This window comes from Chelonoidis abingdonii, chromosome 1 (genome assembly GCF_003597395.2).
Source record: "Chelonoidis abingdonii isolate Lonesome George chromosome 1, CheloAbing_2.0, whole genome shotgun sequence".
NCBI classification, from domain to species: Eukaryota; Metazoa; Chordata; order Testudines; family Testudinidae; genus Chelonoidis; species Chelonoidis abingdonii.
Window position 1 is genome coordinate 195,132,074 of NC_133769.1, and position 15,596 is coordinate 195,147,669.

Here is a 15,596-nt window from a genome sequence, read left to right on the forward strand (position 1 = left end):
GGATGTTCCCCTGGGCAAAAACTTAGTTACACAGAAAAATACCCAAATACCCATATTTGATAATTCCCTTAATGGTACGAAGACAAGTTACAAAGAAAACAAACATAAACCTATTTATCCCTTTTTAAAACTTACTACTCTGATAAGAGGTTGGTTCCTTGATCTTTTTCACTCCGGGTGAAACTGAGACTCTTAACAAAGGAAAACTTCTTTCCTTCCATTTGAAACATCTTGTTCCCCCATTGGTTCCTCTGGTCAGGTGTCAGCTAGGCTAGGTGAACTTCTTAACCCTTTACAGGTCAAAGAGGCATTAACCCTTAACTATCTGTTTATGACAGGATCTCAATCCAGAATCCCAGTGAGCAGCGGAGACTGCGGGAACTGTGGGATAGCTACACGCAGCTACCCACAGTGCAATGCTCTGGAAGTCGACGCTAGCCTCAGTACTGTGCTGACTTAATGCAGTTAGAGCATTTTGTGTGAGGGACACACACAATTGACTGTACAAAAATGATTTCTAAAGAACCAACTTCTATAAATTCGACCTAATTTCGTAGTGTAGACATACCCTTAGAAATCTGAAGGCTGGTATTTTCATCAGTGTCTGTTCTCATTATAATTTTTCATTTGTTTAAAATTTTCATTATTAGCCTTTTTTTTTTAAACAAGTAAAAAGCAAGACGTGTATTTCGTATACCCCCATGGTGTGTTAACAAAAGAGTTTTATCTTTCTCTGCCTTTGATATTTTTACTATTCTGTCCCAAATTCACTCACACTTTACATGGAAATAAGGGGAAAATCTATGGAATTTACCCTCTGATACAATGCTAGTGAAAATTGCAGCCTCATGCTGGATTTATAGTAGTTTATATTTCCCAGAGTGCAAATTACCAATGGGCAGGCAATTTTATACCAACACATCCTCACAAAATTCACCTAGCAATCTTGGAAGTGAGTGAGCCCTTTATACCAAACAAGTTATACATAACTTCTGTCTGGAAGCCAAACCTCTTTTCTGTCCTGAACTCCAAACCCAGAATCTTGAAAGTGGTAGATAGAGGCATTCACCAGATTTTCCCCTTCCCACTTGAACCTAGAATTAGACTAGGGGCAAGTCTACACTACTGCACTGCAGCTGTAGCATGTCTGGGGAAGATGTGCTATGCCGATGGAGAGCACTCTTCCATCAGCATAATTAGTCCACTTCCAAGAAAAGTGGAAGCTATGTCAGTAGGAGAGTGCCTCCTGCTGACATAGTGTTGTGTGGACACCGCTTTAAGTCTCTGGAACTTACGTTTCTCTGGGAGGTGTCATTTTCACATTCCTGAGAAGCATAAGTTACATTGACTTAAGCAGTACTGTAGACCAAACCTGAGTGTCCAAAAAGTCAAAGTTTCTAGGTGGCCACCTCCTGTTTTTCAGTTTTCTAGAGGTGTGGCTCACATCAGATTCTAGTCCTATCTTAAATAGTTTGATTAACAGGCTTGTGAGCAGTTCACTTTGTTGTGTATAGCCTTTCACCATGAATAATGGTTAGAGTAGCCACAGTGAGAGTGTACATCTTGACAAAGGTCTCACTATAGCACTCTGAGGAATTGGTCTTCTTACAGGGAGCATGCTGTCCTATAGCCATCATCCCTTCAGCTTACTCACTGCGCCCAGATGTATAATGCATGTATAACATATAATACGTATGTACCATAGGTTGCTTGCAAGTTGATCACACCAGGATTCCGAAACATCAAATAACCCTGATCATTGATTTTTCTAGCTCCCCAACAAACTTAAAAAAAACATTTGCCTTACATGTATTTGTTGAGTGCATCCATCTCACATTAATTTTCTCTGCACTTTTTTCTGTCTCCTCAATTCTGTCTTCCAGTCTGTCTGTCCATGGGACAGTGTGATATACAAATATATTACTTTTTTTTCTCAAGCCATTTCCCTTAAACTTTGTGACAAGTTTGTATACAGTAAAGAGCATTGGACAGAAACAATCAGGTCCAGTTCTCTTCTACATTTCTTGCCCTCATTCACACCTCAGATGGTCTCAGGCTCACGGTGCTGTTCTCTGTGGAGTTTGTTCTTTTCCCCATGTATCTACAGAAGGCCGAGATTTATGAGCTGCACAGTGTATTGTATAGGTACCAAAAATTGGTTAAGAATATGTTCACCCTCATGTGCTCCTGCTTCCCTCACTCTTTCTCTTATCCTCTACTTCTCCTTTACCTTTACCACCTTTGTCCTCTGGCTCCTTTCCATCCACCTACAAGCATATTCTTTGTATCCCTTCCAATCAGAAAAACATTCTTGTCAAAACCACCTGCCTTTTAAATTACCAGCCTAACTCCATCACTTCTAAAATCCTCAATCATGTTGTTCTCTTCCTGTTAACTGCACTTGCTCTCTTCCAGCCGTATTTCTTCCAGCAGAGTTTCCATCATGTTCATTCAAACAAAGCTGCCCTCATCAAGGCCCCTAACAACATCCTCCTGGTTAATTCAAAGCACAGGCTCGGGCTTCACCCTCCTTGTATCCACTCACCAATTGTGCTAACCTAGAACTCTGACATAGAGCCCCAGGGGTTGGCAGGGTTAGAGGGTCTGAGCCCTTATTATGCTGGGACCTATTGTTTTCCTTCATGCACATGGCCCAGGCTTGATTCGGGTCCCAGAAGTCCTCTGGATGTATCCCAGAATTCCTGTCCCAGAGGAGCAGAGCTGCAGGCAGCCAGCACAGCATCTGGAAGCACCATTACTGTCTGGTCAAGTATGCTCCCACTTCCTGCTCCTCCTATGCATAGGCGCTGACTTCTTCTAGTGCCAATGGGTGCTCGACCCCCCTCTTCTCCTGGCTCTGCCACGACTCCACCCCTGCCTGCCTGCCCCCTCCTGCCCCCATTCCAATCCCTTCCCCAAAGTGTTCACCCCAACTCTGCCCCCTCCCTGCCCCATTTGACCCTTTCCTCAAATCCCCACCCAGACCCACCACTTCCCCACTTCCTCCTTCCCCGTGCCACATATCTGCTCCTTCCCCGTCCCTTCCAGAACTTGCTACAGCTGTTTGGTGGTGGCAAGTGTGGGGAGGGAGGAAGGAGCGGAGATGTGGTGCTCAGGGGAGGAGGCAGAGGTGAGGCAGAGGGGGCAGGGTGGGGCGGGGAGCTTAACTGCCAGTGGGTGCAGAGCACCCACTAATTTTTCCCATGGGTGCTCCAGCCCTGGAGCACTCATGGAGTCAGCACCTATGCTCCTATGGCAGCATCAGCTCCTTTTCCTCCTCATTGCTATGCAGAGCTTGCCTGCAGCAGGGAGCAAAGTTGCTGGGGGAGGTGGCTCCCAGCCACTGGGATGTTGGGGGTCATCCTTCCCCTGGCCATGCTGAACTGGGAGCCCTGCCATTCTTTCTTTCTGCAAGGCAGCTGCTTGGGCTCTGCTCCTTTCTCTGGCCCTTGCTCTCAGGCTCCTTCTTCACCCTCTCTTGTACTGCATGTGCAGAAGCACCCAGACTGTGTGCACAGTCAGGGCAGCAAGGGGAAGCCAGCCCCCAAAATTTCCCTGCAGCATCCTGTGGTAGTGACTCCAGCTCCTCTTTGCTGCAGGGAAGGTTTTGGGCTGGTTTCCCATTAGCCCCCCCCCCCCACACACACACACACTGTGCACGCATACTGGGCACCCCTGCATATGCATCCCTGGGGGGTGCCTGGGAGCACAGACGAGAGATCAGAGCAGGGACCAAGCAGGGAGGGGGAGAAGGAGAGTTCCCAGATCAGCACAAATGTGAGGGAGGGATGATCCCAGACATCCCAGTTGCTCCCGTTCCTGCAAGGCAGCCACTTGGTCCCTGCTCTGCTCTCTGGCCCTCCCTGTCTTCCATGAGTCAGCATGTGCAGGGGCACCCAGGCACAGTGCACAGTCAAGATGTATACACAGTCAGGATGGTGAGTGGGAGCCAGCCTGAAAACCTCCCCTCAGCCTCTTAGGGATACCTTATCCCTTATCCCTCCCTCCCTCAGGACATATTGCCTTAGACTGAAGTGAAAAAGGAACCCAGCTTAAATGAGAAAAAAAGACTTTAAAAGATGTTGATGGCATTTTGCCAGCTGGGTGCAACATTGGGTTTGCATTCTGATGCTTCAGTGCCAGCTAATCCTGCTCGGAGCTGGATTAATTTTCAGGTTTAAAATACTGTTGACGTTTTCCACACCAAGCCAGGATGTTGGCACTTGTGAAGCAGATAGGAGAAGGACCAGGAAGCGGGGGCTGAGTAACTCTGTTACATGACTTTTCCATGCCCATTTGGATAACTGTAGGCTCGATACTTCATTTTTAAAAAAATACCAATTTTTATATCCATGATACATTTTTATTTAATACATTTGAACCAACCCTCCCACTGCCCCCAAGCACTTTGGTCAAGTACTAAGAAGTAAGAATACTGGAAAGCAAAGAGTAAAGTAATAATAGTATTTAGAGCAATGCAAGCTTTTCTTTAGCCCAGGAGAGTGAGCTAGCAGAGATGGTTCTCAACCTCATGAAGACAATACATAGGATCAAATCCTACTTGCCTTATTCATGTGAGTGGCGAAGGACTGAAACCTGGACACTGGCCTTTGGCCCTCTAACAAGATAAGGCATCCTCAGAGGATGCTGGAGCACACTGCACCCCAAACCCTAGGGATGCTCTTCACCGCTCTGCAGCCAGCAGGAGCCAGGATGTGCTGTGTGTGATTTTTCCCCTCTGAAACCTAAATTTTATGTCAAACTTCAAAATAAACAGACAAAAATAAACAAACAAACCCACCTTCATTGAACATCCTATCCTTAAAAATTAAGAATTGCAAAGTTTCATTGGAATGGTTTGACAGCCCTGGAGACTGACATCCTAATTATCCTTTAGAACTGGTGCACATGGATATTTTCCTGCCAATATAACTCAGACTAGAGGTGGAAAGCCCAGTTCTCAGATTAGATGGTAGTTCAGGATAAAGCCTTCTCACACTGCAGTCTTTCTACTGACAGAAGAGCTAATTATGCAGTTTATGTACTCATGTGCTTCTTTTGGGCACCTCAGTGCCATCAATAGCACCATCACAATTAGGAAACAGGGTGGATAGTAGAGTTTTCCCACAGTGCAACACATTCGTAGCACTAGAGTCCTGACACTGCGGCAGGGATGCTAGGCACCATGGGATAGGGTTATTTTGACTTGGGTCTATGCACTGCAGTGTAGATGCCAGAGCCCTAGGTTTGAGCACAGGTCAGAAAACCCTTTACCTATGCTTAAAATGGAGAGTAGATGCTCAAGTCCAGGGTTCCCTGACACAAGTCATCTGACTCAAGTCTCACTAACCTTAGGCTTACATTGCTGTGTAGACATACCTGGATGTCAGGATGGAGACTTTAAACTAGATACTATTCAGTGGGGAACTAGTTCCCCAAGACTAGTGATCCTAAGCATAAGGGCTGAAAAGTTTTGTATTTAATTGCTTCTATCAAACTTCATATGCAACATTTTCAGACTCCTCATTATTTCTCCTTCTTTTAATCTTTGTCAGCATCTGGGAACTGGTTGCATGTTCAGTTCAAAATGAATGCCTTGAATTTGGGGAACACTAGGAGTTAAAAATGCTGCTGTACCACTTATCTCTGGCGTCATTCACATGGTTCTTTCTTGAAAATTGGGTTTCAATGCTTATTAGTTTTGTAAAATAAATAGCCCATCTTCAAATCAGCCTGGAGCAACTTCACTTTTTTGCTCTGTCAACTCTCTAGGGCATACAGTGAAGTTGGCAGCTTCCCACTGAGCCTGGCTGTAGTAGAATCCTATTTGTGATTTGCTATGGAGAAAGCATACCATTTTTTACAAAAAAGAAGGCTTAGTCTGGCATAATTAAAAAAAAAAAAAAACTGTCTGCATTATTGCACAGCATTTTGTCCCTGAAAACAAGTCAGGCCAAATTTTTCCCTTGGATTCAAATGAGAGCTCTTTTTCCTGTTTTGACACTCTAAAGCAGATATTGGTTCTTGGATGCATTCATTATTTCTGGTGGAAAGAATACAAACCAGGAGTATATCTATATTACAAGTTAAATGAAAACATGGGCCACATTTTTCAAAAATGGTTGTCTAAAATTATGTCTCTCTCTTAGTTACTTGTATGGTCACCCTCCCTGAACACCTCAAATTCTTTAAGGTATTAATCCTCAAAGCATCTCTGTCAGATATGGAAGTGCTATTATCCCTCCTTTTATAGAAGGGAAACCAAAATCCAGCAAGGATAAGTGATTTGTCCAAACATCATGGAGGACAGTTGTGGCAGAACTGGAAATTGAATTCAGTTTTTCTAAGTCCTAGACTAGTGTTCCATCCATTAGGCCATCCTTCCTCTGAAAGTTAGCCTTTAAGATCATAGATACCCACTGAAAAAAAAGAGAACCACCAAGAAATCAGCACTTTTGAAAACCGGAGGCAATTTAAATACATAAATAGGAACTCTGAAGGCTAGCTTTAGGCATCCATACCTGGAATATTCAACATATTTAATCTTTTGATAACCAGATAATTTTTCTGGGAACTTCCAAACATATAAATATGAAGCAGACATCAGAATGACTGTCGGCAAAGTTTATCCCCACAGCCAACATTGCCAGAATCATTTTATAACAGACATTAATATCTAAGCAACAGGAGATCACCCTCATAAAAATAATTTTATGCACATTGATCTGTTTTAAGTAGATGTCAATTTGCCAATTTGAAAACATGCACAAAAACTTTTCTAATTGATTTATTCTTAATTTCATATACATAATTTGTAAAACACAAATTTTAGCAACAACTAATAAAACATTATAGAATTTCCTTAGCACTCCTAAGGATCAGGATATTGTTTTGCAGTGCCTTTTTTCAGGTCTCTTCTGTGATCGCCACTCTATCTTGATGAAAATACCACAGAAACATCCAAATCCATTGTGAATTCCACTTGTCTTTGTCCTTTCATTTTTCTGTTGGCAGCACATCCAGATTTCCTTGTTGTGTACCATATATTTTGAAGAAAATTACATTAACTTCTTCGATTTTGACTTACTTCTTTTTTCCTGAGTAGCTGACCTAGAAATTTCCATGAAGTCCTCTATAAGCCATTGGAGTATTCATTATAAAATACTATCTCTTCTTTCTCTGGTTCCTAACAGCTAGTTTTAGCTGGATTTCACATGGTCCAGTGTGGCGATGGGGGACTCACCCCTACAGTGCCTCCTGCTGGTCATTTCAGGAATTACCTCGCCCTGCCTCTAGAGCGCCCCCTGGAGGCCAGTGTCCCACTGCCGCTGGGTCCCATGTCCCTCCCTTGACTCTGGTGCCCCTTTATCTGGGATGCTGCTCCCTGACAGTGACCCCTTTCTCTCGGGGTCTCCCACCTAGGAGGAACCCCCACCCACTATCCCCACCTTGCCTCAGTGTAAGGCTACTGCCAGTCACCATCTAGCACCCGTTCCCTGGGGCAGACTGCAGTGTAAAATCCACTCATTACTGGCAAGGGTGGGTTTGGGCCTGCTGCCTAACCTACCCATGGGCTGCCCTCTGCTACCCCAGTACTCAGTTTGGCCTTCTACAAAGCCACAGCCTGGGGACTTTCCAGGCTGGAGCTCCCTGGCTCCCTTGGCCCTTCCCTAGACCTGCTCAAACTAGGTACTCTCTGCTCCCTGCAGCCAGGCCCTTCTCTCTCTATAGGCAGAGAGAGACTCTTTAGGCTCCTGGCTCACAGCCTCTTATAGGGCCAGCTGAGATCTGTTTGGGGCATGGCTGCAGCTCTGCCTGCTTCCCCCAGTCAACCCAGTGGCTGCTTTCTCCTGCCACAGCCCTTTATTAGGGCTGTTTTAAGCCCCTCAGGGCAGGAGTGGGTGTCCACTCTGCTACGTCCAGAAATTACAGCACCTAGTTTTAGAGATCAAATTAATTGGATTAGGTTGATGGACTAAAAGCAGTGTAAATATTCTGGTTCAGCCTGGATCCCAGGATTTGAGACCCACTCCCTCACAGCCCAAGCCAGATCATATACACTGCTATTTTTAGTCCCACAGCCTGAGCTTTTGTGCCCAAGTCATCTACCTTGGCCAGCCACAGACATGTTGCAGGTCTTTAATTGCAGGTCTTTTATTGCAGTGCAGATGTACCCTTAAGTCAAGAGCGGAGCCAATGATTTTAGTTTATTGTTCATTTATTGTGTGATGTTATGCTGAATAGAGTTAAGTTGTAGGATTATCAAAGTAAAAGATTAATCAGTAGTTAGAAGGGATAATTATGTGTTACGTATCTAAGTCAGTAGGGCTGAAATGCAAGGCCTACAGCAGCGGTGGGCAACCTGAAGCCTGTCAGGGTAATCTGCTGGTGGAAGACAGTTTGTTTACACTGCACATCTGCAGGCATGGCCCCCTGCAGCTCCCAGTGGCCACAGTTTGCCATTTCTGGAAAATGGGAGCTGTGGGAAGCGGCAGCCAGCATGTTCCTGCGGACCATGCCTCTTCCCGCAGCTCCCATTGGCCAGGAACAGCAAACTGCGGCCACTGGGAGCTGCAGGGGGCCGTGCCTGTGGACGGTCAATGTGAACAAACCATCTTGTGGTCTGCCAGTGGACTACCCAGAGAGGCCATATGTGCCGTGCAGGCCACAGGTTGCCCACCACTGGCCTACAGCTGAGGCCTGTAAGATTTTAGCTTAGCCATACTAAGCCATAGGCTTAAAAAATGTTTAACATAAGTAAGTGACCAAAAATGACCTTATACCACAAGATTACTGGAAAACATATACCAATGTGTGATATTGCAAAAAATTAACAGTAAGAGTAATTTTTTGCTTACAAGATATCCGGTAGTCACATTTTTCTAACACATGCCCTACCTAAAGTGCACTATGTACACAAATGCTAATAAGGTATAGTAAGAATCACATTATAAAAAAAGGGGACCCAAAGTGAAATAATTGAGCACCTTATGGGAAACTCCATCAGGACCCATCCCTCTACTAATAATCAAAGTATTATTATATAAGAAATAGGTATCCTAATTAATTTCATTCTGTGAGGAATAGGCTGTTTCATTATTGTAGTGTTTTGCTTTTCAATTATTAGACAGTAAAAGAAAGAAAAAAAACTGCCATTCCATTGACACCAAGACAGATTATCCTGTGGTAAGAGCTGTGAGAAGGTTGGGTTTTTGGAAACGAGGAATTCTGGGGCTTGCCCCCATATGTGGGACGTAGCCTTTTCCCCTCATCTCCCTGCACTCTCAAAGCATAGATCTTGGACACATGGCATTCACTCCATGAATTGGGGGATTGGCAAGGAGAAATGGTGCTTTGGAGGTAATTGAGCCCATCTTCAACATGCAAGTGGGGGAACCTTTCTGGGGAGGATCTCTGTTTCACATACAGACCACGGGAGTATGATCTGGTCATATTGTATGTTTGTTGGGAGAGATTAAGTTATGGTATATTTTTACATTTTAAAAAAATGTTGTGTTTTGGCATCTTGCATAATTCTAAAGCTACCGAATGAAAATAGCTGGTGATGAAGATAGGTGATGGAAAATAAAACTAATCTGTTATTGTTTCATCCTTCATTGGGAAATTAACAACTGTTAATTAAGGAAGCATTTTGTTATTTTATAAATACACATTATACAAAGGGAAAAATGTTCCCACAATTGTCCTTTGTTACAATATCTATCATCTGATAACTTTTCACATACACACCGAAAACTGAGGTCTGCTTCTTACTGGTACGGAAGGAAAAGAGATATCTCTGTTTTTGTGCTGCTTAGGGTTTCTTTCTTTCTTTCTGAAGGAACTGAGATACTATGGAGATTGGGCCATGTTGGATAGATAGGCAAACACAATATAACTTTATTTGAACATTAAAAAGAAATTATAAGGGTAGAGATCATCTGTGCAGTAACCAGCACTTTCTTGAGAGCTACAATGAACTTCCAAAGAAACTAGTGTGCCAAGGTTAAAGTTCAATTCTTTGACCTATCTTTTCTCACGTAAACACATAGCAACGGATACATTAAAAAAAAAGAAAATCAACAAAATCCCCTACAATGAAACCCTACCAAAACATTATTCTGTCTACATGAGTCTCCTTCTTGGGAGAAGAGGAGAGAGATAATGAACGACCCATGACAGATATTAATCTCATTACTTAATGCACAAAAGGAAGATTCTCGGACACTATAAAGATGAGGGTGGTAGCAAAACTTATAGAATAGAATTTTCTGTACACTAAAGCACTTCTGGATCACTAGGTTCCTTCCTTTTATAATCTTACCCATAAGTATTTGTTTAATACTTGGTAATAATAGATTAATAAGAAAAAAATTACACAACAGTTTTAAGGAAGTAATGCTGTACATTGTTCTCTCCCTTTTCAGTTCAGTGTAACCAAACTGGATACAATCATTTGGACTTCTTTACAGCTCCTAAGTCACTATAGGTTCAGCCACATTCCTCAAACTTGGTTTCTTTCAATTATTGTATACTTCTTCTCTCCCTCTTCACAGACAACAAGCAGAGAACAAAGCATGTCACTATTTTCATCTCTCTTCTCACTCTGAAATTCTCATTGGATTTGACAATTAAAACTCAAGCAACTTTAGTTGCTAGAATAACACTACCCTGTGCAAAGAAAACAACACACTCCCTGGACGTCATCAGTAAAGAGGAACTAGAATGCTGCATCCATACTGAAAAGCATCATGACACATTAAGAAGTTACAAAACTATATCAAAGTATAACGCATATAACAATAAAATAAAATAAAAAAATGAGACAAGAATCACTAAGTCCTTGCCTCAGACTCACTCTTTGTAAAATTACTGTATACTTAGATCACACCAATTGACATAATATCATATGGAATGCCAACATTCTAGCGAGTGCAACTAAGCTCACAGAGAAAAATTAACTCATTAAACATGCTTATTTACATGTAAGCGAGAGCGGAATAGAAATATTGTCATATAAAACACTAAGGGAGAGCTGTCTGACCTACTCTGATTGTTTATATCTATGAACATCTTAAAATGTACGCTATACCCTAGAGGATGCATAGTTTTACTGACCTAGGGGTTGGCCTTAGAGGGGAGCCAGAAGTGATATCCTAACAAGCTCCACCTCTCTGAGACACCAAAAGCAGTTGCCATTTACAGTGGATTGTGACAATGTTAACAATTTGATCCTCCATGGCCTTTATTTTAAGCTTTGGTCATCAGTAAAACAGTAAGCAATGCTGATATTTAAATTGGCCGTATAAAATAACAATTCACTGAGATGAAGCAAACTTTAGTTGCTTCATTTTTGTGAAGATGCTTCTATGCTGACAGGAGAGCTTTTTCACACCCCGTAAGCAACATACACCTGTAATAAAGAATTGGCTGTGAACAGGCATTACTGAATTACATTTGGGTCACATTTTGAAGGTTTCTTTAAACCTTAATAGTCAGAGGGTTTTTTGCTTTGTTTTTTTTAAAGAAAGATTAGATTATGGAGCACAAGATAGCAGCTTGAAAAAGGTTTTGGTACACCATCCTGCCATGTATCTTTCTTGCACAAGTAATCTGATCCCTAGCTAACCTCCTGGTCTTTCCCCCTGCCTTAGGGTTTTATACTCATTGGTGCATAGAAATCAGAATTTATTATAATGATAGGTTTTTAGTAGGACTGTTTGCAATTTATTACACTGTTAAACAATAATAGAATACAATGTATTTAAATATTTTTGGATTTTTTTTATATTTTCAAATATATTGATTTCAATTCAAGCACAAAAATTGTACAGTGCTCACTTTATATTTATTTTCATTATAAATATTTGTGCTATAGAAATGAAAGAAATAGTATTTTTCAATTCACCTCATACAAGTAGTGTAATACAAACTCTTCGTCATGAACACTGAACTTACAAATATAGAATTATGTACAAAAAATAACTGCATTCAAAAATAAAACAATGTAAAACTTTAGAGCCTACAAGTCCACTCATTCCTGCTTCTTGTTCAGTCAGTCTCTCAAGCAAACAAATTTGCTTGCATTTGCAGGAGATAATGCTGCACACTTATTGTTTACAATGTCACCTGAAAGTGAGAACAGGTATTCACATGGCACTGTTGTAGCTGGCATCGCAAGATATTTACATGCCAGATGTGCTAAAGATTCATATGTCCCTTCATGCTTCAGCCACCATTCCAGAAGACATGCATCCATGCTGATGATGGGTTCTGCTTGATAAGGATCCAAAGCAGTGCAGACCGACACATGTTCACTTTCATCATCTGAGTCAGATGCTACCAGCAGAAGGTTGATTTTCTTTTTTGGTGGTTTAGATTCTGTAGTTTCCACATCAGAATGTTGCTCTTTTAAGACTTCTGAAAGCATGCTCCACACCTCATCTCTCTCAGATTTTGGAAGGCACTTCAGATTCTTATACCTTGTGTTGAGTGCTGTAGCTATCTTTAGAAATCTCATATTAGTAACTTTGTGTTTTGTCAAATCTGTAGTGAAGGTGTTCTTAAAATGAACAACATGTGCTGGGAAATCATTTGAGACAGCTATAATATGAAATATATGGCAGAATGTGGGCAAAACAGAAAAGGAGACATACTTTTCTCCCCCAAGAGGTTCAGTCATAAATTTAATTAGCGTTATCAGCATCGAAACATTATCCTCTGGAATGGTGGCCGAAGCATGAAGAGACATATGAATGTTTAGTATATCTGGCATGTAAACACCTTGCAATACCGGCTACAGAAGTGCCAGGTGAATGCCTGTTCTCACTTTCAGGTGACATTGTAAACAAGAAGTGGCAGCATTATCTCTTGTAAATGTAAATAAACGTGTTTGTCTCAGTGACTGGCTGAACAAGAAGTAGAACTGACTGGATTTGTAGGCTCTAAAGTTTTACATTGCTTTGTTTTTGAGTGCAGTTACATAACCAAAAAATTCTACATTTGTAAGTTGCACTTTCATGATAAAGAAATTGCACTACATTACTTGTATGAGGTGAATGAAAAAATACTATTTCTTTTGTTTATAATTTTTACAGTTCAAATATTTGTAATAAAAGTAATATAAAGTGAGCACTGTACACTTTGTATTCTGTGTTGTAACTGAAATAAATATATTTGAAAATGTAGAAAAATATCCAAAATATTTAATAAATTTTAATTAATATTCTTTTGTTTAATGGTGTGATTAAAACTGCAATTGTGATTACTTTTTTTAATTGCAATTATTTTTTTCAGTTAATCGCATGAGTTAACTGTGATTAATTAATCGACAGCCCTAGTTTTTAAGAGAAGCTTTATGGTTTTGTTTTGCAATAGATCTTTTTTTACCCAGCTTTAACATATGGCTGCTATTTTTCCTATGAGCTCCAGTTTATTTATCATGGTTACATGTTCTCCTAATGGTACTTCGCATGCAGACTGGATAAGTTAAAACTTTTTTCAGAAATGTTTATCTTGGTTCACTCACTTCACAATCCAGAAACCGATCTACAGCATCACTCCACAATCCGCAAGCTACTCTAGCTGAGAGTGATTAGCACCATATAAATACCATTGATAAAGTTCCTCATTTAGAAATGTCCAAGACAAACAACTTGTGGCTAGTTGCTTTAAAGGTGCAGTATAGCTGGAAAAAACTCTACTTATTTTTTTTTTCTGATTTGGATGGTGCAAGCAAAACCCACCATAAAATAATCAATGGATTGGGTTTGTAGGGTTAACACTTTGCATTGATAAGCAAGTATATTTTGGACAGGCTTCTTTTATGATTTATCCATCTGATTAGCTGGTAGTACTAACTACTTTAGCAGCCCATAAGCTTAGAGTAGTATTACTGATAAGTAAACAAAACAAAAACAAACAAACATAAAACTGTTTTTTTTGATTCCCAGTTAAATTATGAGCAATCAGCCAGAATGTCACCTCTTCAGACTGGATTCAAAATCTGTGTTTTCCTCATTGTCTATAACTGTGCTTCTCTGAGCTCTATTACTACTATTCTTTCCTTTATAAGTGTATATTTTCTTTGCAAATTCATTATCTCATCATCAGCTTTTATGTATACGATTAAAAGTTGGCATTTTGTTTGTGAGACAAATTGGAACTCTCCTGTTCAGTTTGGCCTGAATGCATGTAGTAAAAACCAAGGAGGCTATAAAAGGGGGTTGTTAGGAAAGGAACCAGGAAAGGTAAAACAAGGACACACTTCAAAGGAGTTAAGCTATCAATGGGCCATCAATTCGGGGAAGAAGCTATGTTGTTGGAACAGTCTAGATTAAGATTTTTTTTTCCTCTTCCTAAATCCAGGGCTGAGCTCAAAAGACCTTCCGGTGACTGAAGCACTTGCCAAGCATAGGTGAAACAATAAGGTTTTTTAGTTATTTTTAAATCTACTTCTCTATGCACTGTATACAGTTTAAGAAAAATCAATCATACTTTTCAGAGGGGTAGCCATATTAGTCTATATCAGCAAAATCAATGAGGAGTCCTTGTGGCATCTTAGAGACTTAGAGAAATTTATTTGGGCATAAGCTTTTGTGGGCTATAATCCACTTCATCAGATGCATGGAGTGAAAAATACAGTAGGCAGGTATAAATATACAGCACATGAGAAGAAGGGAGTTGCCTTACCAAGTCGGGGGTCAGTCCTAATGAGGCCAATTCAGTTAGGGTGGATGTGCCCTGTTCCCAACAGTTAACAAGAAGGGGTGAATATCAACAGAGGAACATTATTTTTTGTAGTGACCCAGCAACTCCCAGTCTTTATTAGGCCAAATTTGATGCTGTCAAGTTTGCAAATTAATTCCAGTTCTGCAGTTTCTCATTGAAGTCTGTTTTTGACATTTTTTGTTGAAGAATGGCCATTTCTAAGTCTGTTATTGAGTGTCCAGGGAGATTGAAGTGCTCTCACTACAAAAAAGCCCAGATAAACCTGCTAGGTAGCATGGTGTACATCCAGGGGGGTAACCCAGACACTCATCAGAAAGCGGTTAGATTGTAGGATAACACTCCAAAAGAGAAATAAGAGCACAGGCCTGCCACTTGAAGGGGATGAACTAGAGGATCAAAAAATGAGTCTCAAAGGGCAGCCAGCCCATGGGCTGTGATAGTTTGTATGTAAGAAAAGATCTTGACATTTACTACTAAGATCCCCCACACTTTATTTTTTCAGAGAATACCTCACTTTTTCCCATGAGGGGTGGACAGAACTTGTCCTTTTGAAGCATCTTTGTAAAGAAACCCTGTGAAATGTTGACATTTTACCATCAACAGCAAAGGACATTTGATAAAATCAAAGAATCAAGCCCCTGAAAGATCATATGGTTGATATCAGGCATAGCTAATATGAACTGAGTTATTAAACTCTTGATATTCTATGCAGTTCTAGTTAGAGACAGAACAGTTCTTTAAAGTCACATTAGATCTACTTACATGGGATATTCTCTTCCTACTCATTGTAAAGAACACTATTGCTGCTGTCAAGCATAATGGTTAATGATTTGCAAAGTTTAAATCTTATTTTCCTGATACCACTT